Here is a 27,701-nt window from a genome sequence, read left to right on the forward strand (position 1 = left end):
TACGTATGTATGTATATACGTATATACATACATACACACACACACACACGCAATTCAATACCTGGATTGAATCCCAGCTCCATCATTTATTAAGTCGTCAATGATTCTCAAAGTATGGTTCACACACCCCTACAGAGGTCAAAACTGTTTTCATAATAATACTAGTGAGTTATTTGCCTTTTTCACCACATGGACATGAGTATAAATCCTGCTATAGCAATCGTGGGGGAAAAAAATAGCTGAAACCTTATCAAGGAGCCAAATCAAAGCAGTGGCACCCAACTGTACTAGTAGTCAATTCTTCATCACCATGCTCTCACAGTAAAAATTATTAATTTTACTAAATCTTGACCCTGAATACACATCTTAACATTTTACATGACAAACTGAGAAACATGCATGAAGCACTCTTGTTGTGTAAAGAAGTATGAAGACTGAAGAAAAAGCACTGTGCAATTGTTTGAGTTGTGAGCTGACTGAATTACCTTATTCATGGAACACGTTTCTTATTTGAAAGAATGACTAATAAACTGGTTATTAAGACTTGAGTATTCAGGCTGGGCACGGTGGCTCACGCCTGTAATCCCAGCACTTTGGGAGGCCAAGGCGGGAGGATCACGAGGTCAGGAGATAGAGGCCATCCTGGCTAACACAGTGAAACCCCATCTCTACTAAAAATACAAAAAATCAGCCAGGAATAGTGGCGGTAGCCTATAATCCCAGCTTCTCGGGAGGCTGAGGCAGAAGAATGGCATGAACCCGGGGGGCGGAGCTTGCAGTGAGCCGAGATCGCGCCACTGCACTCTAGTCTGGGCAACAGAGCGAGACTCCATCTCAAAAAAAAAAAAAAAAAAAGACTTGAGTATTCAGTAGACATTTTTGAAAATGAACAAAGTGCACTCATCACTTCAAACATCTAATAGTATTTGTTATCAAAGACAACAGTCAAGTGAAAAAAACCTTGACAAGCATCTCCAATATTCTGAGTTTCTGATAAGATTCATGGTGATATTAATGAAATGTGATTAATTGCTACTATATCAATATTTGAAATATCATCATAAGACACTGAATCAGTATTTTCTAAGCAACCAATGCTGGTTGCTTAGCAAGAAATAGTAAGAAATTACTCATGAACAGAAGATCCATTCAAAGTGAAAGGCCAATGAATTTTAATGTAACAGGACAAAAAGTTTTATATTGGGGTGTAATCTTTTGGCTTCCCTGGGCCACAGTGGAAGAATAATTGTCTTAGGCCACACATAAAATACACTAATACTAACGACAGTGGCTGAGCTAAAATAAATAAATATATAATAATGTTTTAAGAAAGTTTATTAATTTGTGTTGGGCCACAGATTGAACAAGCTTGTTTTGTATGGTTTCAATTTCACACTGCAACTATCCTTTCAGAAACTATCAATTGTCAAGTTTTAGTGTAATATCAAAGAACCTCTATTATCTGAAAATGTTATTAAAATATTCTTTCCAAATACATATGAGCCCAGATTTTCTTTATAACACTGTAACAAACTGAATGCCAAAGCAACTACTAGAAACTTGCTATTAAGGCAGACTTTTAAAAAATCTGCAAAAATGTGTTAACAATGCCACTCTTCTCATTAACAAGTGTGGGGGGGAGGAAAGTGGTTATTTTTCATAAAATATTTTAAAATAAACTAGTACTTAAAACATTTTCTCAGCTTTAATTTTTAATATGATTTATTTCACTAGATATAACTCTCATACACAAAAGCCCTTCAGGATATTTACACCAAAATTTTGAGAATCTACTGCTTATAAAACGTGCACTCTCAGTATAGACAGTTTGCCCCCCAAGGGGGAAAACACTGATTTCTGGAAGAAAGGGTCACAAAAACCCTTACTCTTGTATAAAACACAGATATACATAAAATACATAAACAGACCTGCAGTATGTCTCTGGAGTTAAAATCTTCTGGAGGTGGGGGCCACTTAAGAAAAAAAAAAACAAAACTAAAAAGGCTTCTTAGGGAAAAAATAGAGAAAAAAGACTGAGGAACTCGGGTCTAAACCACCAACTGTGCTATACCGCTTATTAACAATATTAAAGTATAAGAGAGGAATTAAAGGAACTCTCCCAATGATACTGGTAAATATATGGCTAGCAACCAAACAGTAAAAAGATAAATATCACATTTCCATAAAAACTCGTGAAAAGTCATAGATGGAAGTACAATATGACCACTAAGCTTTTCATTACAATTACTTCGAAACATTAAAGTTTGAAAACATGTAACACTACCAATTTTCCCAAGTCAAACTGCCTGCACGGCATCAAATTAACAATGATTTTCATAACTCAAGAGGCACAAAGGGTTTCTCACAGGATTCTTAAAAAAAAAAAATCAGTCTTATTAATCGTTAGGCCATAAAATGTACCTTTACATGAAGAGTCAGAAAGACTGAAAAAGACGAAAAACCATAAAAGGGTAATTTAGTTTATCTGAATGTGTAATGGCATAGATGGGGTAGCTATGAAGAAACTAAACTGAAGTCCTGCCTCCCTCCCTTTGCTACTATACCTTTTTGGGGCAATCAGTCTGGCATTCAAATGATCAGGGAGGAAAAGGGATAAGGGGAGGAAAGACAGAACAATTCCTTAACTGCTGCATTGTGGAATTATAAAACCACAAATCCAGAGACAGAGTAAGATCACTCTACTAGATACTTTAAAAATGATTAGCATGGTATAATAAACAAAAGCCTATGAATTGAAGAGAATTCATAAAATGTGACTTTTAACTGTTCATAACATTCTTAGTCAAACCCCCAACCTATTTCTTCCTCTAACATCCCAGACAATACTTAACAGTTATCAGAGTTTACTATGTGCCAGGAACTGTTTTTATTGTTTTATTTATATCTCGTTTAATCCTCAATAGAACCCTATGATGTTGGTGCTGTTGATATCCCTATTTTAAAAACAAACAAAAAAATGATACTCAAAAAGACTTAGTAACTTGCCCAAGTTCCCCTATCTGGTAAGCAGCTAAGTCAGTGTCTTTTGATCTAAAAAACAAAACAAAACAAAACAAAAATACAAACCAACAACAAAAAAGAGAACTGTCAAAGTCCACCATATCCCTGAAAACCTATAATTTTCTGAGCATTCATTAATTCTTATTACTTTAAGTATACATTTTAAATTCCATTTATTTATTCAGTCTTAACATATTATGCAGCTTTAATTAGCTAAAACCATGCTCTTGAAAAAATTTGTTTTTCCTTTATGTCTTTTTACCTAGGAAGTTCTTAGCAGGATTAAAAATTCAAGATTAAATGTTTTAAGACTGTAAAGAAAATTCATTATCAATTATTAAAATTCTGACAAAAGAATAGTAATAATGGCAACATAAACTCAATTAAAACAGCACATACATGTCAATTAAACCTACTTTCCTGTGCTTCCTTCCCTAAAGTCACCATGTTCCAATAATTTTTATTTTGAAATGTTTCATCCTGTTTTATTTTTCATCCCAACTGTGGTTCTCATTGCTTGTCATACCTGGGTTATTTTTAACAGTTTACTGCCCCTCCTCCTAATACATTTATTGAAATTCTCCTAAAACACCCAGTTCTCATCATATTACTTCGGTTTTAGTTTGTATAGTAATTGTCCCAGAGAGGAGTACTCAACCTAGCATTCGTGCTTCCCATAATTTAACCCGAGCAGCCTAATTTCCCTAGAAACTATGCTGTATGTAAACAGAATGGGCTTGGAGTCAGGTCAGCAGCAGCTGGAATCCCAGCTTTGCCATTTTATTACCTGTAAAAGCTTGGACATGTTACTAAATTTTCCTGGTTTCAACCCTCTTAAGAGGGCACTTACATCATTTATCTAACCAGATTAAATAATGCATATGAAAAGCATCTAAACAGTGTGTGGCACACAGCAAAGTTTCAATAACTGTTCTTACTCTACTCTTCCTAAAAGCAGAGGTCCTTTGCTTCCATCTGTTTGAAACAAATCATGCTCACTCTTGGAAACAAGCTTCTAGCTCATATTGCTCCTTTTTTAATATATCCCGTCTACCTTTGTACTCTGCTTGTAATAATCCTACCTATTTCAGGAAATCAGCTTAAATTCTATTTCTTCTGGGCCCCTTTCTGACCACCTCAAGCCTCTTCTACTCTATATTCCTAAGGAAGCGCTGTACCACTCTTTTGGGGCACTTAATTGTACCATTACTCAAATACTTCACTGGTATACAACTCTGTTCCCAGATAAACTCTAAGCTTCTTCTTCAAACCCTCTTTATGCCTAACATGAACCCCACGAAATATTTTGTTGAGTAAACACACTTCATTATTGTCACAAGTATTCATGTCAGGCAAAAAACAGCTATATTCTGTTGAAAAGGGGAGAAAACTGATGTAGAATGTTTCACGGTGCAATATTCATAATTTATATAATGAAACAGTTATTCAGTAAGAATGACGAACAGCCCAAGGCAGTTATAAAATGCATACTTTTTTTCACTTCATTCTTTTTCTCTCTCCTCCCGAAAAAAATAGGGAGAAAATATAATTTAAAATGATGAATTAGTCCAAAGAAGTTGTGAACTAGCAAACCTGAGTTAAATCTGACCCATAGCAAGGCCGGGCGCGATGGCTCACGCTTGTAATCCCAGCACTTTGGGAGGCCGAGGCGGGCGGATCACGAGGTCAGGAGATCGAGACCACGGTGAAACCCCGTCTCTACCAAAAATACAAAAAATTAGCCGGGCGTGGTGGCGGGCGCCTGTAGTCCCAGCTACTCGGAGAGGCTGAGGCAGGAGAATGGCGTGAACCCGGGAGGCGGAGGTTGCAGTGAGCCGAGATCGCGCCACTGCACTCCAGCCTGGGCGACAGAGCAAGACTCCGTCTCAAAAAAAAAAAAAAAAATCTGACCCATAGCCATATTTGATTGGCCAGTACCTATTTTTTTTTTTTAAAAATTAGTTGCTAGCATTCAAAAATTAGGGGATGTCACATAATTCCAGATTTCTTCTGTTGAAAAATAGGAAGATCTGACAATACTGGACTCATGTTCCCCAAATTAAAATCCACCAGCTAAGGCCCTATTAGGCACAGCCTGTACTCTCCAATTCAAGACCACTTTCAATTTTAGCTACCTGACTGATCTTATAAGCAATCTTTGGCCTTTTCAATTTGGGCATCTTCACTATCAGTTTCAAGAGAAGAAAAAATACACATGTGTAGTTAAGTAAGAATGCACATTAAACTTTGAACTAGTACCACAGCACAAAGTGGTAAGATGAGCCCCTCCCACTTATAAGAAACCTTTATTAAAAACTTATGAGAAAAATATCCTTATAGCAATATGATATATCACTATATACTTATCCTATATTGCTATATAGTTATACTGATAAAATAAATCTCACAAAGAGGCCACTGTATTGTTTGCATCTGAAGATAGATTCTAGAAAACTTCTGATTGACATTCCTATCTTAGGTGGCTACCGGCGACTCCACCAACCTCAGATTGAAAATACAGTATTCCCAGGATGTGAAACCTGTCAATAAGACTGACTTTTCATACCCAAATGTATCGCAGGGTTGACTGCAAGACTTAAGAACCCACAAATTCTGGTGTCTGCAGGGGTGGGATGAGGGAGGTCCTGGAACCAATACCTGCAGATACTGAGGGATGACTGAAAAATATTCATCACCCAATGAAGGGAAAGGATTAGAAAGGCATTATGTCTCATCCAAATGTGTATCCCCAGACACGATTTATATGGAGTTATAACCATGATGTGATAAATGATAGTAACACTCTTGGTACAATCCCATCTCCACTTAGCACACCAAGCTAAATATATCTGTGGTGTCTTAATTATGAAATTACTCAACAATTGAATCTGAAGGGTATTTGTATTACTGAAGGTGACAGCTTCAATCTGCCTACTATATTTTCTTTCCTTGCTCTTTTAGGTAACAGAACATCTATTTCTTGCAGGAAGACCATTTCATTTGCTTGGGTAGGCCTGACCCCTCCCATCCCAGGGCCAGGCCTGTCTCAGGGGTGAATACCTGAGCCAAGGCTGGGCATGTGACAAGCTGAGCTTTTCACTTTTAGATCTGCAATCCATCTAGAGTTGATTTTTTTTGGTATGGAATGAGGTAAGAGTTAAGATTAATGATTTTCTCCATACGGATATCTAATTAACCCCAAACCATTTACTAAAATGATCATCTTTTCCCTACAGTCTCATCTTTGCGGCCACACATTAGGCCTCATACACGTATGGGTCTTTTCCTACGCTCTCTATTCTATTCTACTGGTTTATTTCTCTATCCTGTTCAAAATTACTACAGTTTTTTTGGTATCTAGTATCAGTTTTAATCTTCCTCATGATTGTGTTGGCTATTCTTGGCTCTTTGCATTTCCACACAAATTTTAGATTCAGTTTGTCAATTTCCACTTAAAAAATAAAAATCAATAGGATTTTTATTGAAATTGTGTTGAATCTACAGATGTGCAAATACTACTGTAGATCTCCCAGTTTAGTTCTCCTTTAGATTCGTAATAATGTTTTACAGTGTTCTGTGATGAGGTCTTGCATATCTTTTAGATATTCCTAGGTATTTGTTTAAAATCTACTATAAATGGTATATCTTATTTTTAAATCTCATTTTCTGTCTGTCTGTTGCCAGCCTCCAAGGTGGCCTGCCCCAATTCCCTGAGCCTCCTGGTAGTCAGGCCTCATGCAGTTCCTTCCCACATGTTATCGGTGTTGGTCTGGGAGATCAACAGAATACCATGGAAGTAATGGCATGTCTTCCAAGTCTAGGGCATAAGAGACACTGTGGTTTCTGCTTTGCTTTCTCTCTTGGTAACTCACTCTGGAGAAGCTAAGAGCCATTTCATAGAGAAAGGCTCATGCGATGAGTAGCTGAGGTCTTTGGCCAACAGCTGTATGAGTGAACCAGGAAGCCGATCTTCTCTAGCCCTGATCAAATCTTTGAATGACTGCAGCCTTGGCTGACGTGTGAACTGCAACCTCATGAAACACCCTGGGCCAAAACCATACAGCTGAGGCCCTTCTACATTCCCAACAGAAACTGTGTGAGATAATAAATATTTGTTGTTTAAGCCAGTGAATTTTGGGTTAGTTTCTTTTTTTTTTTTTTTGAGACGGAGTCTCGCTCTGTCGCCCAGGCTGGAGTGCAGTGGTGTGATCTCGGCTCACTGCAAGCTCCGCCTCCCGGGTTCACGCCATTCTCCTGCCTCAGCCTGCGGAGTAGCTGGGACTACAGGCGCCTACCACCGTGCCCGGCTAATTTTTTGTATTTTTAGTAGAGACGGAGTTTCACCATGGTCTCGATCTCCTGACCTCGTCATCTACCCACCTCGGCCTCCCAAAGTGCTGGGATTACAGGCGTGAGCCACTGCGCCCGGCCTGGGTTAGTTTCTTATGCAGCAATTGATAACATAGCTTCTGGTATATATGTATCTGTCTCCCTGCTTCTTGCCCCCTATACTTTATTTTCAACATAGCCAGTGATTCTACTAAAATCTAAATCAATCACACTGCTTGCTTACTCAAAGTCTTCCATGGCTTCCCAACTTACAAAGCGTTAAAAGCCAAATTCTTTACCATGACTTAAAGGCTCTTCATGATCTGGTCCCCCATTACATGACTTCCTCTTTTACTCCTCTTCCTCCCATACACGCTGCTGAGTATGATAGGTATTTTCCTGTCTGAGGCCTTTGTACTTGCTATTCCTTCTACTTTCCAGAAATCCTTATGACTAGGTTCTTCACCTCCTTCAGGTCTCTGCTCAAATGTTACCTTTTTCAAGGAGGACTTCCCTTGCCACCTATTTAAAATTGTCCCCAGCATCAATTCCAGTTTTATTTTTCTTCAACGCCCTTATCCTAGTCTTAATTTACTATTATATTGTGTCTCCCCTGTGCTAAAATGTTACCTCCATAATGGCAGGGATTTTGTCCATTTTGTTCACTGATGCTTTGAATAATGCTTGGTAAATGGTAGGCATTCAGTATTGATTGAATGTGTGAATGAAACTGCCCTGCCACCTTACCTGCACACCACCACTAGTAGCCAAGGATTTATCCCAAGGCAAAAAACTAGAAAGGCTCCTTTTAAAGAAATTGAATTTGCTGTTTAAGAAGAGATCTAGATCTGTCAGCAAGGTGTGCCACCTATGACTATACAGTTTGTGCACTGAACAAAGATGCCTGCAGGCGTGGTGGCTCACGCCTGTAATCCCAGCACTTTGGGAGGCCAAGACAGGCAGATCACTTGAGGTCAGGAGTTCAAGACCAGCCTGGTCAACATGGTGAAATCCTGTCTCTACCAAAAATACAAAAATTAGCCAGGCGTGGTGGCAGGCGTCTGTAATCCCAGCTACTCCGGAAGCTAAGGCAGAAGTGCTTGAACCCAGGAGGCGGAGGCTGCAGTGAGCCATGATTGCACCACTGCACTCCAGCCTGGGCAACAGAGCGAGACTCCAAAAAAAAAAAGAAAAACACAAAAAAATAAGGATGCCTGGCCTCATGCTCCAAGCTTTTGGGCATCTTTTCCATTCGGCCTACTCAGAAAGAGGTTCATTTAGCAATGTGACTAATTTATCATACCAAATGGTAATTTTATTAGTAAAATTAAGCTGCAGTGAATTTCATGTTCTCAAACCGACCTAGGTTCCATATTGCATACCTTAAAGAACAAGGCATAGTTTTTACCGGCACAAGGCTACCCAGTATTCTTATTTGCAAAAAGAGGAAACCTGTTCAAATTTTCCCACTGGCTTCCACATTCATGGACATTCATTCTCTTCTCAAGACTACCACAGATCGATCGATCTATCTATGCCTTTTTATTCCCTCTTTGCCCTTAAAGCTTTTAATTCAACTATGTAGACTTTGTTCTTGTCCCCCAGCCCCCCCACCCCCCACCTGCCCAAAACCTTTTAAAAAATCTCTTCTCTCCCTGAGGCAAATCTTCAATTGTAAATGAATGTCCTTCCCTAATTTTAAAGTTTAATATATGGTCATTCTCTAAATTTGTATCTTTTCTGCTCATGAAACTCTGCACATTTTTTACAGAAGAAAACTTGCTTTACTATTTATTGAGCAATATTTATATAGTGCTTTATGTGCCAAGCACTTATAAATATCAATCCCTTTAATCCTCATAATAGTCCTATGAAGTAGGTACTATTACCACTCTCATTTTACAGAGAAGTAAACTGCCCAAGGACACACAGCTAGTTAAGTGAGGAGCTGGGATTCAACCCAAGCAGGTGGCTGGAGTCCACACTCTAAATCAGTTGTTTCCAAAGCACATCTGTGGACTCCTGGGGATTCCTGAGATCCTTTCAGAGGTCCCTCCCCCTCCCCCCTGCCCTCCCAACCCCATACAGTCTGTCACAACTGCTCAATTCCGCCTTTATAGTAAAGTAGAAGCCATAGACAATAAGTAAATGAATAGGCATGGCTGTGTTTCAATAAAACTTTTATTTACAATAAGGGGTGACTGGAATGGATTTGGTGAGTGGGCCATAGTTGGCCAATTCCTGCTCTAGATTAATGCCAGGCACATAGGAGGGACTCAAATACACACTGGATGAATAAATGATTTCACAACTATTTTGGTTAGAAAAATTATCAGGAAAGACAGCAAAATTCCACGACTATAAGCAAGTACTTTCTTTTGTCATAGCTCTTTGTTCAAGGATCTCTTGATAAACTTATCGTACCTATCACTCTGCTAGCTATTAAACACTATAAAAGACATTTAGGACAAACAGTTCTGCTCCCATCAATGTAGGTACAAGAACAGAAATATTAGTGTCTGATTTTCAAGTATCTGCACAAACATCACATCTAACTCCAAAATTACAACTTCATTAGCCACAAAACCACAAAATGTTAAGTATAAAAACCACAAAGTTTTAGAATATACCACTCTCACTTCATAGAGGTATAGAAAAATGGATGCCAGAAACGATTGCAAGATACTTCAGAAACTGATTTTCTTTCAGTTAAAACGTAACACATCTTGTACAGATGACTAACAAATGTATCATGAAAGGAAGTTTAACTATAAATCACTGCAAAACAACTGCTATATATACAAGGACAACTTGATGTGTAGTGAAAAGAAAAAAGAACTGACTCATCTTCAAGTTGGTTGTGAATATAAACTTCCTACTTAGATAAATGGTTGGCCTGAAGCACTTCATTTAAGATAGGTATGATGCCTGTCCTTTCTAACTCATAGGATTTTGAGGGGGTCAACTGGGACGGTGATTGTGAAAATACTTTAACCCGTAAGTTGCAATATAAAGCTTAGTTCAGAATTGGGTGGTTTATTTAAGTCACATATCTGCAGTTCATCATGAGAGAGAGAGAGAGAGAGAGAGAGAGAGGTGCAAACTGTCAGGTATTTAATAGTAGCTGCAGTTATAAATCCAAGACTCCTTATTTACCCATAGCTCACAAAGGGCAGGTTCATAAAAGTTCTCCTTGCCACAGAGACAGTAATCACCTGTTACGAGATCTGTGAGTAGGCCTCACTTCCACCTGAGATGATACTGTTTTTTATTAAAAGTGTGATGGAATGGTTTCCAATATCCTCCTCTCAAAAGTTTATAAAATGATGTATCAATTACTCTGGATAACTGGCAACAAAAATTTACTATGTGCTTACGCTCAATATTTATAACTGTAAAGGAGGGATAAAAGCAAGTACGTGGTCTATCAGGGGAGACTTCTGTGTGCCTAGGCTATAGGATAGTAGGAAATGATCCTAGTGCTGTTCACTAAATACTGTTTTTTATATACTTTAAATTGCTCTGAAAAGAATTCAAGGTGACTTTAAAAATGCATGCTGTATGATATCAAATGTAAGCAAAAATAGTCAATCCAAGGAAAAATGGTTAAAAAAATAAGTTAGAAATACTGTCAATAAATAAAATGTATGCCCATAAAGGCCTATTTGCTAATTGGAAGCCATTCGACTCTATTCTTTCAAGGAGCTAATGCAAAGAAGAATATGACTACTTAAGAAAAACTAAATGAGTGACTCAAGAAAATTACAATGAAATATTACGCCAGATAACGTAAGAGGATTTCATCTATAGTTTACAAGTAAAACACAACATGATATGGTCAATAGTATCTGAAAAGTAAAATATAAGTTTCTGGGATGGATGGATGGATGGACGGACGGACTGATTTGAGACAGGGTCTCACTCTGTCTCCCAGGCTGGAGTGCAGTGGCGCGATCTCAGCTCACTGCAACCTCTACCTCCCAGGATCAAGTGATTCTCCTGCCTCAGCCTCCCAAGTAGCTGGGATTACAGGTGTGCACCACCATACCTGGCTAATTTTTGTATTTTTAGAAGAGACGGGGTTTCACCATATTGGCCAGGCTGGTCTTGAACTCCTGACCTCAAATGATCCACTCGCCTCAGCCTCCCAAAGTGCTGGGATTACAAGGCGTGAGCCACCCACCCAGCCTCTGGGTTTTTAGTTATGATATAAATCAATAGTCTCATGGCCACCTTCAGTTAACAGCCAGTCTTCATGGAGCCAGAGTTAAAAATAAAATCCACCCAGGGGTGGTGGCTCACGTGTGTAATCTCAACATTCTTGGAGGCCAAGGTGAGAGGATTGCTTGAGACCAGGAGTTCAAGACCAGGCTGGACAACATACTGAAATCCCTGTCTCCACAGAGAATAAGAAAATTATCTGGGTGTGGTGGTGCACACCTGTGGTCCCAGCTACTCAGGAGGCTATGGTACGAGTACCATCTGAGCCTAGGAAATTGAGGCTGCAGTGAGCTGAGATCACACCACTGCACCCCTGCATAGGCGACACAGCAAGACTCTTGCTTCTTAAAAAAACAATAATAATAATGAACTTATCATTCAGGCAATCCTTCATAAAGTTTATTTCTCCTAAGTGTGTGCTTTTGTTGCTGAGGCAGAGGAAAAGGGTAGAGAGAAAGCAGATTGAGAAGGCAGAATGGGTTACAAATTTCTGCTTCAAATAGAATAGTTCATTTTTGGTGTTTTCACATACCTGGTTTCTGCAAAAGATTTCAATTAAATAAAGGGGTTCAAATGGCTAAAAAATTTGGACACTTTAAGTTCTTGATTAAGAGCAAATTTAACAATGCTCAACAGTAAGCCAATCTGAGGTAGGGCTGATATACTACACCATGAACACTTTAGAGCAGATCTAGGCTGCTAGTTATAAGAGTTAAATTTCAGTCAGGCAGCTACCCCACTTTGAATTGAGATGTTCTGAGTGAATATCCACAAGTCACCAATTAATCCTACTAAATTCTCCGAATTTTTTCCCTAAATTAAAAAAATCAGGTCAGAAAAACTATATAATTAGGTATGTATTAGAGTAAGTGCTCACTGAAAATGTCTACTCACTATTATGTACTAGGCCCTGGGCTAAGCACTTTATATAGATTATCTGACTTAGGCCTCACCAAATCTGTATAAGGGAGGTAACATTCTCACACACGTTCCTTTGTAATCAGTTAAAGAAACTGAAGTTACACATGCCATTCACTGCCTCCCTACTAACATTCCCTTCTAAGACAATCTGTATACCTATAAATCAGCTCTTGCTGCCCTTTTAGTACCATGGGATAAACCCTCCAGACAAGCTAATTAGACCTGGATGAACACTGACCCAATGAACCTATCTAAAGTCATGGATGGAGGTAGGGAGGAGACAGAAAAGCACACACATAAAAAGTACCAAGGCTACATACTTGCAATTCAATTACATATGATTTTCCAAAGATTTTTAAAATAATCCTTTTTTCTTTCCTTAGTTAGAATGGATTTCTATTTCCATGTGTTCCGGTCCCTGATTAGAATCCAGTAAACAGTGATTTCTTTTAGAACATTAACATTAATACCTTGTTCCTATCCTTTGGTATCTCCCCTAACACCTACACTATTTCTAATCACAAAGTAAAAGTGATTATCAGTGCTGAAATCTAGACTACTTTTAACCTTTAGTGGAATCATCTCAAACAGATAAATTTATCTCACAATAAAACCACTAACTGAAACCTGGTCCTTCCTGAAAGACTCTAAATTAATGTGCCACCCATAACATTGCTAGTCTTCAAAGGTGCTTCTAGATAAGAAATCTACTAGCATTTAAATGTAAAAATTAGTTTTCATCTCCATATCGCATATAAACAGATGGCTCACTTTAATCTGAGAAGCAGTCACTGACAGACTTCAATACTTGCAACATTGCTTGACTCAACTGTCAATATCTTTACTCAAAAATAACTGCAAGGCTGGGGGCGAGAGCTCACACCTGTAATCCTAGCGCTTTGGGAGGCAGAGGTGGGTGGATCACTTGAGGTCAGGAGTTTGAGACCAGCCTGACCAACATGGTAAAACTTTGTCTCTACTAAAAGTGCAAAATTAGTTGGGTGTGGTGGCACATGCCTGTAATCCCAGCTACTTGGGAGGGTGAGGCAGGAGAATTGTGCCACTGCACTCCAGCCTCGGCAACAAGAGTGAAACTCCATCTCAAAAATAAAAATGAAAAATAAAAATAATTACACTAAAATAAATATTATAAATTGTTTAAAAATCACTTTATGGCCGGGTGTGGTGGCTCATGCTTATAATCCCAGCACTTTGGGAGGCCGAAACAGGCGGATCACGAGGTCAGGAGATCAAGACCATCCTGGCTAACGTGGTAAAACCCCGTGTCTACTAAAAAATACAAAAAATTAGCTGGGCGTGGTGGCGGGCATAGCTGTAGTCCCAGCTACCCGGGAGGCTCAGGCAGGAGAAGGGCGTGAACCCAGGAGGCAGAGCTTGCAGCGAGCCGAGATCACACCACTGCACTCCAGCCTGGGCCACAGAGCAAGACTCCATTTCAAAAAAAAAAAAGAATCACTTTACATAAAACCCAGAGAGAATACACCTAACCTTCACCAAGATTCTTGAAGAAATATTTTTAGCTTCCTCTTCTCTTTCTTGGTGGAGTTATATCTGATGCAAGAACCAATCTTTCATATTCCAGACAAAGAGAATTGTGTAATCAATAAATGCCATGTTTAATGCAAATACATTACCTAGTAAAACCAACTATCTAGAACAGTGTTGTCCAACACAGTAGCCATCAGTCACATGTACCTACTGAGAATGTGAAATGGGGCTAATGCATACAGCAGATTGAGACAGGAAGGCAGGGGAGTAAAGATTTTTTCTTTTTTTTCTTTGAGACGGAGTCTTGCCTTGTCGCACAGGCTGGAGTGCAATGGCACATGCAACCTCTGCCTCCCGGGTTCAAGCGATTCTCCTGCCTCAGCCTCCCAAGTAGCTTTGATGACAGGTGCCAGCCACCATGCCTGGTTAATTTTTTGTATCTTTAGTAGAGATGGAGGTTTCATTACGTTGGCCAGGCCGGTCTTGAACTCCTTGACCTTATGATCCACCCACCTTGGCCTCCTGAAGTGCTGGGATTACAGGCGTGAGCCACCACGCCCAGCCGGGAGTAAAGGTTTCTATTCTGCCCTTCTGGAGATGTTTCTTATGATACGTTAATTGAAAATATCCTACTTTGTAATGTTTAAATTCTTAATCCTAAAGCCTTAAAATCTATTATTTTGAGCATTTATAATATGCTACCTAGTATTCCTCCTATCAAAGAACAGGTTTAATAATGATCATAATTTGCAAGCATTGATGATTCACTCAACCTCACAATATCCCACCAGGTAGCAAATTATAACTATCTATTTTACAGATTACACAACTGAGGCCCAGGAAGGTTTAAGTAATTTGCTCAGTATCACAGACATGTTAGAAGGGACTGCTAGGATCTGAACTCAGGCAGCCAGACTCTATAGCCTGTGTACATGACCATGTTACATGGCCTTATATAGCCCAAAAACTTCATTTTGATATACTGCATTATATAACAGTAAAAGAAGCTCAAATACATTTACAAATCTAAGCAAAACCAAATGATAGAATTGGGTACAGGATCAATGAGAAGCCTACACTATTGTGGTAAGGTAAAGGGTAGAGCAAGGAAGAGGGAATAAAGTAGATGAGTTATGGTGCTCACATATTCCTACATGTACTTTCTATCCCAGTAAAGTTAATTAGCTTCTAACTTTACCCCCTTGAGAGAAGAGTAATATAGAACAGAACACAGAGAATCAGAGAGATAAAAAGAAATGTGGGACCAATTTAGTATCATACAATTTCCCCCAAACCCTCTACAGTGATAAAACAACTCTCTTCCCTATTATGTGTTCTCTCCTAATCTCATTTTAAAAATCAAAGTTTCATTAGTATGTTCCAAAGGCTCCTCTCACCTTGAATTTTCCTTATTTTTAACACTAATTAAAAAAGAGGAGGGAAGGGTGTTGAAGTACTGTTCACAGAATAGCACCACCAAATTGAACTTGGCTTTTCAAGGGGAAATGCCAAATGGCTGTAAATTAAGAATTAGATTTCGTATTACAGACCCTAAAACTGCATTAAAGTGAAGCTTGTCATCATTAAACAAGATTATAAATATTTCTTCTCTAGAAATACTGAAAGATTAGGAACTAGATAACCTCTGGAGATTTACACAGTGCTATATATCTACTGACCAATATAGAAAAGAAAATAATGGGGCAAAGTGAAACCTTTGGGTTTTTCACTAGTTTTGAATGCAGCAAAATGTATCTCTCCATTTCTGCCACGTATCCTTTGACCACTTTCATTATGAATATCCATATTCGGCCGCGCAAGGTGGCTCACACTGGTCATCTCAGCAGTTTGGGAGGCCAAGGCAGGCAGATCACTGGAGGTCAGGAGTTTGAGACCAGACTGGCCAACATGGTGAAACCCCACCTCTTTGTAAAGTACAAAAATTAGCCGGGCATGGTGGCACATGCCTGTAGTCCCAGCTGCTCAGGAGGCTGAGACAGGAGAATTACTTGAACTTGGTAGGTGGAGGATGCAGTGAGCAGAAATTGTGCCACTGCCTCCAGCCTGGGTGACAGAGTGAGACTCTGTATCAAAAAAAAAAAAAAAAAAGGATATCCATATTCAATGTGTATTCTTCACGTTTTCTAAATGTTTTCTCATTCACTGATTCTAAAGATAGCCCATTTTGATTTTCCTTCAGTCAACACATTTGTGTTATGAAAGAGAAAGTAATTTCATTTTAGTGCATACACTGCGTAACATTCCTTCTACTCCATGCCTCAGTGAACAGTTAACAAGATTTTATAAGTCTCTGTCTACATGCTCATCATTTTGCTTAATACAATGCTGTATATTTTAATCACTCCAACTGTACAAACAATGTATTCTTCTAAAGAGAGAGAAAAAACATCCAATTAAGAGTCTCACTCCTAAATCCATAAAGAAAAAGTGGGGGGAGGAGGGTAGAAAAAAAACAGACACCACCCCACCATAGATTCTTAAGGTGTTAACTTTAACACCTTAAAGGAAGGAAAAGGAGAATTTTTTTCTTCCATAGGCATTTCTATTATTCAAAGTACTTTTAAAAATAAAATTGGCAAATTTAAAAAAAACTTTCAACTGCATTTAGGGAACAAGGGTGCTTGTGTTTTGATATACTCTTTGATTAAATAAAGTTTTTAAAAATATTAGCTTTTAAAATTATTATAATTTGAATTAGTATTTCCAGAAGCAATTTTCTATATTAATATCAAACATCATAATCCCAAGTAATTTTTTTATGGTTGTGTGGTCAAAATATTAACTTTAAACGGCTGAAATCAACTGCAAAATAAACAGCAATCTAAAGAATTACAATCTTTTGCTTCACAATGATAAATTAGTAATGCAGATTCCAATGCTTGTAATAATTCTGAAAAAAGATGCGTAGTCACTAATAACATTAGTTATGTTATTGCACAAATTATTATATAAATAAAAATCTACCACCCACTCCACCCTCAGTATCCTACCCACCAGAAAAAATACACCCTAAAAATGTCTCATCATGATGACTTAGGTCTATCTTCAAGCATTCTAAATTAAAAAAAAAAAATTAAGTTACTATGCCCAATTACATAGGGTTACAGGCTTAAGTCTCTACTCACACAGTTGAGGTTGATGAGCAAACAGCTGTCCTGTATCTTGAGACAGACATTAGCTTTCTGCCTTCCCTATCCTCATAAGCAGCTACTTAAAAGTTTTGAGTTTTATGCAAGAAAACATTTTAAAGCCTTCTGTGTTTTACTGCAGCAGACTTCAGATTCATTCCTGTAACACATTTAACATGAAACAGAGTTGAGACATATAAAATTTATGTACCACATTTTAATCACCTAAAATTTTAAGGAGTGCTTTCACTATTATAGCTAGGTTAAAAGGGTGGCTAAAGAAAAAGTGAAAAATAAAAACATTCCAATTGGTATTTGACATTATTAACAATATGCATATAACTAATCCATAGATTTTCTATACCTGGCCACAGACTAGGTGAGTAAGGATTACTTTATATTATCATTTTATCCAAGTAAGCAAAAGTAGGTATTTTTCTGTTTTCCTTAAGTCTGGCTAATTTATTTTGAACAAACAGCTACCAACTAAAGAACACTTTTACCAAAAGTCAGTGGAATGCCTTTAGAGTCTCAAGTACACATGTCATAGCACCGGACTAGGGAGAATGTGATTGTTTTGTGACAGCAGGAGGAGCCATGTTGCTGACATTTTCTATGGTTTATAGCACATTTCTTGACAGATTCAAATTTCCACAGTACCATTATTGCTACAGGTTAATCAAGTGTTAGAAGCCTTGCCTAGACAATAAAATCTTGTTCCCACAAAAAAAAAAATTATCCTACTAAACTGAACTTTCAAAATACCAAAAATACAGAAGGTCTGTAAATTAGGAACTAACTACAATTACAAGATAAAAATCTTTGTTTCTCCATCCCAGTAGCAAATATGTATTACACAGGCAGTCATAATGACAGTCTGCACTGCAGAAATAAATCTGTTTGTTTGATTTATTTATTTATTTATTTATTTATTTATTTATTTATTTATTTATTTGAGACAGAGTTTTGTTCTTGTTGCCCAGGCTGGAGTGCAATGGTGCGATCTTGGCTCACTGCAACCTCTGCCTCCCAGGTTCAAGAGATTCTCCTGCCTCAGCCACCTGAGTAGCTGGGACTACAGGCATCCAACCATCTCGCCTGGCTAATTTTTGTAGAGACAGAGTTTCACCACATCGGCAGGGCAGGTCTCAAATTCCTGACCTCAGGTGATCCACCTGTTCCCAAAGTGCTGGGATTACAGGCATGAGCCACTGCACCAGGCCAAAAGGTTTAATTTTTTTAAAAATTTATATTGCTAGATAAAAAGTGCCATTTAAAAATCTGACACATGCCGGACACAGTGGCTCACGCCTATAATCCCAGTACTTTGGGAGGCCGAGGCAGGCAGATCACCTGAGGTCAGGAGTTCATGACCAGCCTGGCCAACATGGTGAAACCCTGTCTCTACTAACAATACAAAAATTAGCAGGGCGTGGTGGCGCGTGCCTGTAATCCCAGCTACTAGAGGGGCTGAGGCAGGAGGATCGCTTGAACCTGGGAGGTGGAGGTTGCAGTGTGCCGAGATCATGCCACTGCACTCCAGCCTGGGCAACAGAGGGAAACACCGTCTCAAAAAAAAAAAAAAAAATCTAACACATTATATCTAAACTTTAATGTATAACAGCATCAGAAAGCCACAATACAGAGATAGATTCTAGGCTTTGTGTTTCAATGCATTTCCTATTCACCTGCATTTTTTAATACAACTGTAAGTAAACTTCAAGCAAAATATGTACACTTCAATTAAAACACCCTAGAATACTCAGATAACTACTTTTCCCCTATATGTACACTGGGCTAATATGTATATTGGCCTAAATTTCTATAGTAAATTTTAGGAAAAACTTAAAGATGTCATGAACATAGTAAATGTACTGTTTATATTAGCAACATAATTCAAAAACACCACAAGAAATAGCATCCAAACACTCCAATTTCATAGACTAATTTTAAAACTATTAATTAATGCTGAAATATTTAACATTTGCTATGCTATAAGAGATGACTTGATGTTTTAGGGTTTATTCAAAATAACTCAAATGTTTCTCTATAATCGACTTATATTGTACATATGAATATTTTAAAAATAATTCAAAATCTCTTAAGAGTTGTATGAAAGGTATTCTATCATAATAAGTTAAAATGTTTGTCCAAGAGTCTAACTTTGCTTCAGTAGAACTGATTAAAACTCTGATTTCACCACAGGCTTAAATGAGTCTGCAGTACAACGGCTAAAACATAAACTGTACCAATCTTGGGCTACAAAACAGAAGCATGCTTTCTGTATAATAATAATTTACATTTTATAGGTGTTTACGATATAACAGACACCACTGAGAGTTTTACATGCACGCTTAATCTTCATTCCATCCTTAAAAGTCAGGTGCTACTATTACCAACTCTTTACAGAGGAGATGTTAGGAACTGGTTCAAGATCACAGAGCTAGTTAAGTGGCAGAGCTAGGACCTGAAGCCAAATCTATTTGTCTCCAAAACATGGTGTTCTTGAGCATAAAGCTAGATTACAGGCAAACAGTGATCCACTGTACTGATAGATCAAACTGTATCTGGAATTAGTATCCAGATTCGGTTACCATATGTTAAGTGTGATACTGACGAATGAATGTTATCAGAAAACCAACAGGATGGTTATAAATTCAGGAAAGTCATCTCTTACAAGAAGTGACTATATGAAATTAAAGCAAGTAACCTAGCGAAAAGACAAAAAAGAACACATTTTGAAGGGCAGTTAGAGAGACACAAAAAAAGCAGGCTCATCTCATGTGGTATAGAGTACAGAACTTGAAACAGTGTATAGAAGTCTCAGGAGACATTCTTGTTCAACACAAAGCACTTTATAATGCTAAAGAATCCAACAGCTCAAAGCGGTTCCTACTATAGTACTGAGCTCCTACAATTAAATACCTAAACCCGGTTAAATATCTAAACCCAATTAAATATCTGAATTATTACCATCATAGTAATAACTTGATTTAGACAAAGTTACCAAAGAATGTTAAAACTCTTTGTGAATGAAAGTTTGATGAGGACTGGTATATATTGAGTCTAATAGTGTCTTCCCACAAATTATGTATTACAGAAGGAAAAATATTAACTTAAGTAGAGGAACCTGGCAGGTATCACATTAACCTAAAGATCTAAGTAAGTATCACTGATAAGGGAACAAGTGGACATGTGCCTCCTAATATGATGCACTGAAAAGCACACAAGTGTAACATTCCTGCCAAAACCACATTCCTAAATTTTATCATGAGAACACATTAGATACACCCAAATTAAGGGAGATTCTACAAATAAATGGTCTGTCACTCTCTTCAAAAATGTCAACGTCATTAAAGACAAAGGCTGAAGAAATGTTCCTGATTAAAGGAGAATAAAGAGATGTGGCAACTAAACGCAATGAATGATTATGGGTTGGATTCTGGACAGGAAAAAAAAATCATTAAAGAATGATTATTGGGCTCACGCCTGTAATCCCAGCACTCTGGAAGGCCAAGGCAGGTGGATTACCTGAGGTCAGGAGCTCGAGACCAGCCTGGCCAACATGGCGAAACCCCATCTCTACTAAAAATACAAAAACGAGCCGGGCATGGCGGCATGCTTGTAATCCTTGCTATTTGGGAGACTGAGGCAGGAGAATCATTTGAACCCGGGAGGCGGAGGTTGCAGTGAGCCACTGCACTCCAGCCTGGGATACAAGAGCAAAACCCCATCTCACACACAAAAGAAAAAAAAATTAATGGGAAAACTAGTAAAATGTGAATGTGGACTGTGTATTAGATAACTGCGCATTTCCTTAATTTAATAACTGTAACGTAGTTATACAAGAGAAGGTCCTTGTTGTTAGAAACTATACATTGAAATATTACATGGTGAAGGAACATGATGTAAGCAACTTAATCCCAAAAGATTCGGGAAAAAATAATACGGCAGAGAATGAATAAGTAAATAGCACAAAATGTTAACAATGGGTTAATCTTACTAAGAGGTCCAGGGACCAGTTTTGTGGAAGACACATTTTCCGTGTGTGTTTTGGGGGTGGGGGGTGGGGGTGGGAGGGATGATTTCAGGATGAAACTGTTCCACCTCAGATCATCAGGCCTTAGGTTCTCATAAGCAGTGTGTAACCTAGATCCCCCATGAGCAGTTCTCAAGAGGGTTCGCACTCCCATGAGAATCCAGTGTTGCTGATCTGACAAGAGGAGAAGCTCAAGTGGTAATGCCAGCTCCCATGCGCTCACCTACTGTGTAGCCAGGTTTCTAACAGGCCACAGACTAGTACCAGGCCTAGTCCAGCTGGCAGCCCAGGGACTGGGATAGGAAATACATGTATATTTTAACCTTCCATAAATTTGAATTATTGCAAAATAAAACCTGGTAAACATTTGAACCTGATGTTCCAAGGATTCTAAATACCTAGAAGAACCAGATTCCCTATCTTGTTTCCACACACAAACTCCATCCAATCCAACAGCAGTTTAAACTGATTTATGATGATTGAGTTATAATAAATAGTGTTCCCGTTTAAAATACCAAATGTAAGTGCCAAGTGACATGCACCTTTCCACTGATAAGGTATGACTCACAGATCTAAGTCAGGTGAATGTCTACCTCCTCTCAATCTTGTTATTCTACTGCACCCTTCCCAAAACTACACTGGAATTAAAGAACAGAGACAAGAATTCTCCAATAAAACACTGCTATTCTTCCATTGAGAAGGCAGTAGCAAGTGTGTCTCCTTGCTAAAAACTCCAAATTAAGTTATCTAACTATTTATTTATTTATTTTGAAACAAAGTTTTTCTCTTGTTGCCCAGGCTGGAGTGCAATGACGCAATCTCGGCTCACTGCAACCTCCGCCTTCTGGGTTCAAGCGATTCTCCTGCCTCAGTCTCCCGAGTAGCTGGGATTACAGGCATGTGCCACCACGCCCGGCTAATTCTGTATTTTTAGTAGAGATGGAGTTTCACCATGTTGGTCAGGCTGGTCTCGAACTCCTGACCTCAGGTGATCCACCCGCTTCAGCCTCCCAAAGTGGTGGGATTACAGGCGTGAGCCACCGTGGCCAGCCCAAATTAAGTTATTTTCTGATTATACCAGGTAGCAAAACAGAACCAAATCGAGGGTGATCAATAATATATACGGAAAGTATTTTTAAAAACCTCTCACTCTAAACAAAACTCTAATGCCAATTAAAAGCTGGCAAAGTACACTATATATTCACTACAGAGCACCTGGCAAAAGAGTCCAGAATGTTAATTACTGAGACTAACATACAAATGGTTAATACACAAACATTTCAGTGGCAAAAAAAAAAAAAAAAATGAAGAACAGAAAGAGGGAAGGAAAAAGAAAACAAGCAGAATATGAATGATTAAAGAAAACATGCAAGAAGAAATAATGATGGCTACACATCACCACATTATTTTGAGTTCTTCTCCAATGATTAGACAGATTTTTCTTCCAAACATTTTATCTTCCACTGTTGTCCACCTCACCTACTATAAAACGTAAGACTGCAAGAAATGTTAAGAACTGTTAAGAGCACAGCTTTGACTGCATCTTGTGATGATACTTTTTTTTTTTTTTTTTTAACTTGTTGAGCGGCCCAAAACAGCAGTTTCTCTACCAGGAAATTCTCATAATCACATTGGAAAGGAGTGGAGCGTCAGAACACATCACCTAATTCACATCACCTAATTCCAACAGCCTTCCAAACCCTTCCAACTCTGGGAAGAATGAAATAATTATTTTAGCTTCCTATACTAATCTAGATACTCCTACATCAGGTATCAGCAACCTATGGCACAATTGTTTTTTTTCTTTGAGACGGAGTCTCGCTCTGTCGCCCAGACTGGAGTGCAATGGCGCGATCTTGGCTCACTGCAACCTCCGCCTCCTGGGTTCAAACGATTCTCCTGCCTCAGCCTCCTGAGTAGCTGGGATTACAGACGTGCACCACCACGCAAGGCTAATATTTGTATTTTTAGTAGAGATGGGGTTTCACCATGTTGGTTAGGCTGGTCTTGAACTCATGATCCATGATCCACCCACCTCGGCCTCCTAAAGTGCTAGGATTACAAGCGTGAGCCACTGGGCTCAGCCTGCCCAGCCAGCACAGTATTTACTGGTAGTTTAGCTAATTCCAGGCCTTGGGCCCTGTTGCTAAGCTGTGGCCTTCTTTCAGTCTCTAAGCTGTGGCCTTCTTTCAGACAGTCTCTTTATCAGGTTAATCCTTCTAACTCCAGAGCACCAACACTGCCTTGTTTAAAGTAAGCATTTTAATAAGTTCTTGTTGAATGCCAAGCTACAAAACAAGCAAAACCATTTTATCTCAATCCCAATCCCTGCCTTCTCTCCCATTTTCTCAGGTACCAGGTTATCAACTCCTCTACCTCTGCCAGATCTCTCTATTAGCCCTCTAAATTTTTTTCCCCACATATCTCAATTTAAACTCCAATTCTCCGAATGTTGCAGGTAAATAATGTTGTAATAAAAGGATCAGAATAACACACACTGTGAATGAAACTTAACCAATTCAAACCTAAAATGTAAGCCAATTTAAACCTAAAATCACTAACTTAGGAAATAAAAGAGGTATCAATGCACATGTGTGTATATACAAACATAATATATCTGGGAGCGTAGGGAGCAAGTTTTCAAGTATCCATCATCTTCCAAATTAACTCTTACACCTACACTTCTAAGAAGATTATAACATATGCATATGAGTCTGCAATTATAGCTCAATTCAAAGGCTTTCATTAACTCATTAGTCAAATCAACATGGTCATGCAGCTGAATTTCTAGCAAATCCCTAATATGACATTACAAATCATAAACCTTGATCTGTAGCTTCCTCTACAGATTCCCCTTAACTTAAATTACATTAAGTCCCAAACCTTGAAAAGAAAGAAGGTGGTATGGAAAGAAATGAAAAAAGGCTCCAAACAATAAATCCAAGTATAAGTTAGAAAAATACTAGGGAATGGGGGACAGAAGTGTTGTGACATGGACAAAAGATTCAACTAACCCATTCAAAATCTAGCATATTGTTGTAAATAAGAGTTTTAAATACGGAATACCTTCTTAGGGGAGGTTTAAAGGAAAGGTAGTAGCTTTTTGGCAGAGGTGAGTAGGAAATAATAATAGAAGAGAATAATAGCTGGCAATTCAATTCTTTCCCTGAAATAAAAGCCTTCTGGTTTCACATAAATTTTCCTATCTTCTCTACCAAAACTAAGCAGTGTATTTGTTGTCATTTTTTGAGACAGGGCCATACTCTTGCTCAGACTGCAGTGCAGTGGAATGACCACAGCTCACTGAAGCCTCCAACCTCAGCCTATTGAGTAGCTGGGTACACTACAGGTGCATACCACCACACTCCACTAATTTAAAAGATTTGGGCTGGACGGGGTGGCTCATGCCTGTAATCCCAACACTTTGGGAGGCCAAGGCGGGCGGATCACGAGGTCAGGAGATCGAGGCCATCCTGGCTAACACGGTGAAACCCTGTCTCTAATAAAAAAAAAAATACAAAAAATTGGCCAGGCGTGGTGGCAGGCACCTGTAGTTTCAGCTACTCGGGAGGCTGAAGCAGGAGAACGGCGTGAACCCGGGAGGCGGAGCTTGCAGTGAGCCGACATCGCACCACTACACTACAGCCTGGGCGACAGAGCGAGACTCCGTCTCAAAAAACAAACAAACAAACAAACAAACAAAACAAAACCAAAAAAAAAGTTTCCACCTCTAGGTATTTATACACATGTCCACACAAAGACTCGTACTGCTTGTACTGAAATGTTCATAGTAACCTTATTTTAACAGCCAAGAAATGGAAACAATCCAAATTATCAATCTAATGGTAAATGGATAAACAAAGTATGATATATCCATAAAATGAAATACTATTCTGCAATTAAAAGTAATGAACTACTGAAAACACAATGTGGGTGAATCTCCAAATTATCATGCTAAGTGAAAGAAAAAAGACTACATAATGACGATTCTGTTCACAGGAAAAGTTAGTTAAAAAAAATGCAACTATAAAGCGAGTAGGTATGATGGCACAGAGGAAGGATCCCCTGAGCTCAAGAGTTGAGTCTGGCCTGAGCAACACAGTGAGGCCTCCATCTCTTAAAAAGTAATTAAGGCCGGGCGCGGTGGCTCACGCTTGTAATCCCAGCACTTTGGGAGGCCGAGGCGGGTGAATCACAAGGTCAGGAGATCGAGACCACGGTGAAACCCCGTCTCTACTAAAAATACAAAAAATTAGCCGGGCGTGGTGGCGGGCGCCTGTAGTCCCAGCTACTCGGAGAGGCTGAGGCAGGAGAATGGCGTGAACCCGGGAGGCAGAGCTTGCAGTGAGCCGAGATTGCGCCACTGCACTCCAGCCTGGGCGACAGAGCGAGACTCCGTCTCAAAAAAAAAAAAAAAAAAAAAAGTAATTAAAACGCAACTATAACAGAAAGCAGATCCAGGGACCACAGGGTAGGGAGATGGGATTGACTTCAAAAGTACACAAGGAAACTTTCCAGGGTGATGGAAATATTCTACCGTCATGACTGTGGTGGTGGTGGTGGTTAAACAACTACATAAATCATAACTAAAACTGCACACCAAAAATTAGTATATTTCATTGTGTAAACATAATAAAGCTAATTTTAAAAGACAAAATAGGACAAAGGAGTGGAAACAGTCATTTTGACTTAAAGTACTATTCAGTTAAATTAGTAAAAGATAAGTATTAGAAATTTCAGTTACACCAAGAGAAGCCACAAAACTAGTGAGTTCCATTTCACCAAGAATCAGTTTTCTACTAAGTATTTTTTTTTTTTTTAATGTCTTAAAATAACTTTCTAGGCCGGGCGCAGTGGCTCATGCCTGTAATCCCAGCACTTTGGGAGGATGAGGCAGGCGGATCATGAGGTCAGGAGTTCGAGACCAGCCTGACCAACGTGGTGAAACCCTATCTCTACTAAAAATACAAAATTAGCTGAGTGTTGTGGCACATGCCTGTAATCCCAGCCACTCAGGAGGCTGAGGCAGGAGAATCGCTTGAATCCGGGAGGCGGATGTTGTAGTGAGCCAAGATCGCGCCACTGCACTGCAGCCTGGGCGACAGAGCGAGACTTGGTCTCAAAAAAAAATAATAATAATCTTTCTAATCCTCCTTATTTATTTATAACTTTTTTTTAGAGGGAGTCTTGCTCTGTCGTCCAGGCTGGAGTACAGTTACACAATCTCGGCTCGCCGCAATCTCCACCCCCCAGGTTCAAGCGATTCTCGTACCTCAGCCTACTGAGTGGCTGGGATTACAGGTACCCGCCACCACGCCTGGTTAATTTTTGTATTTTTTGTAGAGATGGGTTTTCTCCATGTTGGCCAGGCTGGTCTCAAACTCCCAACCTCAAGTGATTCGCCCACCACTGCCTCCCAAAATGCTGGGATTACAGGTGTGGGCCACCACACCCGGCCTAATTCTCCTCACTTAGCTGTAAGCAAATTAACACATTTTTCCCTCCTTTACCTCTATATCCACTTTTACAACATTTCAATACCTTGAAAACGATTTGGTACCTTAAACAAGACCAACTTGGACTGCCTTTTTAATATGTCATTATTTTACAATAAATAAAGCTTATAATTTTACTAAACATGTTTTGCTAATCCTAGATTTTAAAGTGTAACTGCCATTAAGTAATTTATTGCATTTCAACAAAAGATATTTCTCAAATAAAGGCAGCATAGCTTATTTCTTCAAGCAGGAATCACTTCTTAATGTTTTCCAATTATCTGAAAGAATATAGAGAAAGCAACCTCCCTCTCCACACCTCAGATACAACTTTCTTGCTCATCTATTACATTTATATTACAAAATAATTCAAGTTCCTAAAGAGTTCCAATTTCTAGATAAAAACTTGCACATTAAAAAAAAAAAAAAGTCCTGCCCGGGCGTGGTGGCTCACACCTGTAATCCCAGCACTTTGGGAGGCCAAGGCAGGCGGATCATGAGGTCAGGAGTTCAAAACCAGCCTGGTCAGCATGGTGAAACCCCGACTCTACTAAAAATACAAAAAAAAAAAACAAATTAGCTGGGCATGGTAGCGCACACCTGTAATCCCAGCTACTTGGGAGGCTGAGGCAGGAGAACTGCTTGAACTGAGGAGGCAGAGGTTGCAGTGAACTGAGATCGTGCTACTGCATTCCAGCCTGGGCGAGAGAGCGAGACACTGTCTCAAAAAAACAAAAAAAAAATAAAATAAATTGTAGTAGCCAATATTTAAACATAAAACCTAAGTATTAACTTACAGTAAATTGGGTATTTTGAGACCAAAAGACTTCTTCAGAGAGCTAAATATAAAAGTATTTTAATATAATTCATTTAAAACACTTCTGCTTGTTTACCACAAAATTAAAATGCTCTAAATAATAGCTATTTTTTAAGAGTAGCCTTCCAATTTAAACAATTTTTAAAAATTCTATTGGTATTGTAGTGTGTCAATGTTGCCAAGGTAAAATACTCCAGGGT

General features: G+C 38.8%; 1 protein-coding gene across 5 annotated transcripts in view; it reads right to left on the bottom strand.

Annotated features, from left to right (window-relative positions):
* ZFAND6 (zinc finger AN1-type containing 6) overlaps window positions 1-27,701 on the bottom strand; it is a 78,763-nt gene that overhangs the window by 25,051 nt on the left and 26,011 nt on the right. For 3 of the 5 annotated variants that reach the window (XM_058427832.1, XM_032176225.2, XM_032176226.2), the window contains exon 2: window positions 17,148-17,310. The exons of the other annotated variants lie outside the window; for them this stretch is intronic. The gene's annotated coding sequence lies outside the window, so the exon portion shown is untranslated. The remainder of the gene's footprint in view (window positions 1-17,147; window positions 17,311-27,701) is intronic. 5 annotated transcript variants of the gene reach the window in all.

Source organism: Hylobates moloch, unplaced genomic scaffold, assembly GCF_009828535.3.
Source record: "Hylobates moloch isolate HMO894 unplaced genomic scaffold, HMol_V3 SCAFFOLD_14, whole genome shotgun sequence".
Classification (NCBI taxonomy): Eukaryota; Metazoa; Chordata; class Mammalia; order Primates; family Hylobatidae; genus Hylobates; species Hylobates moloch.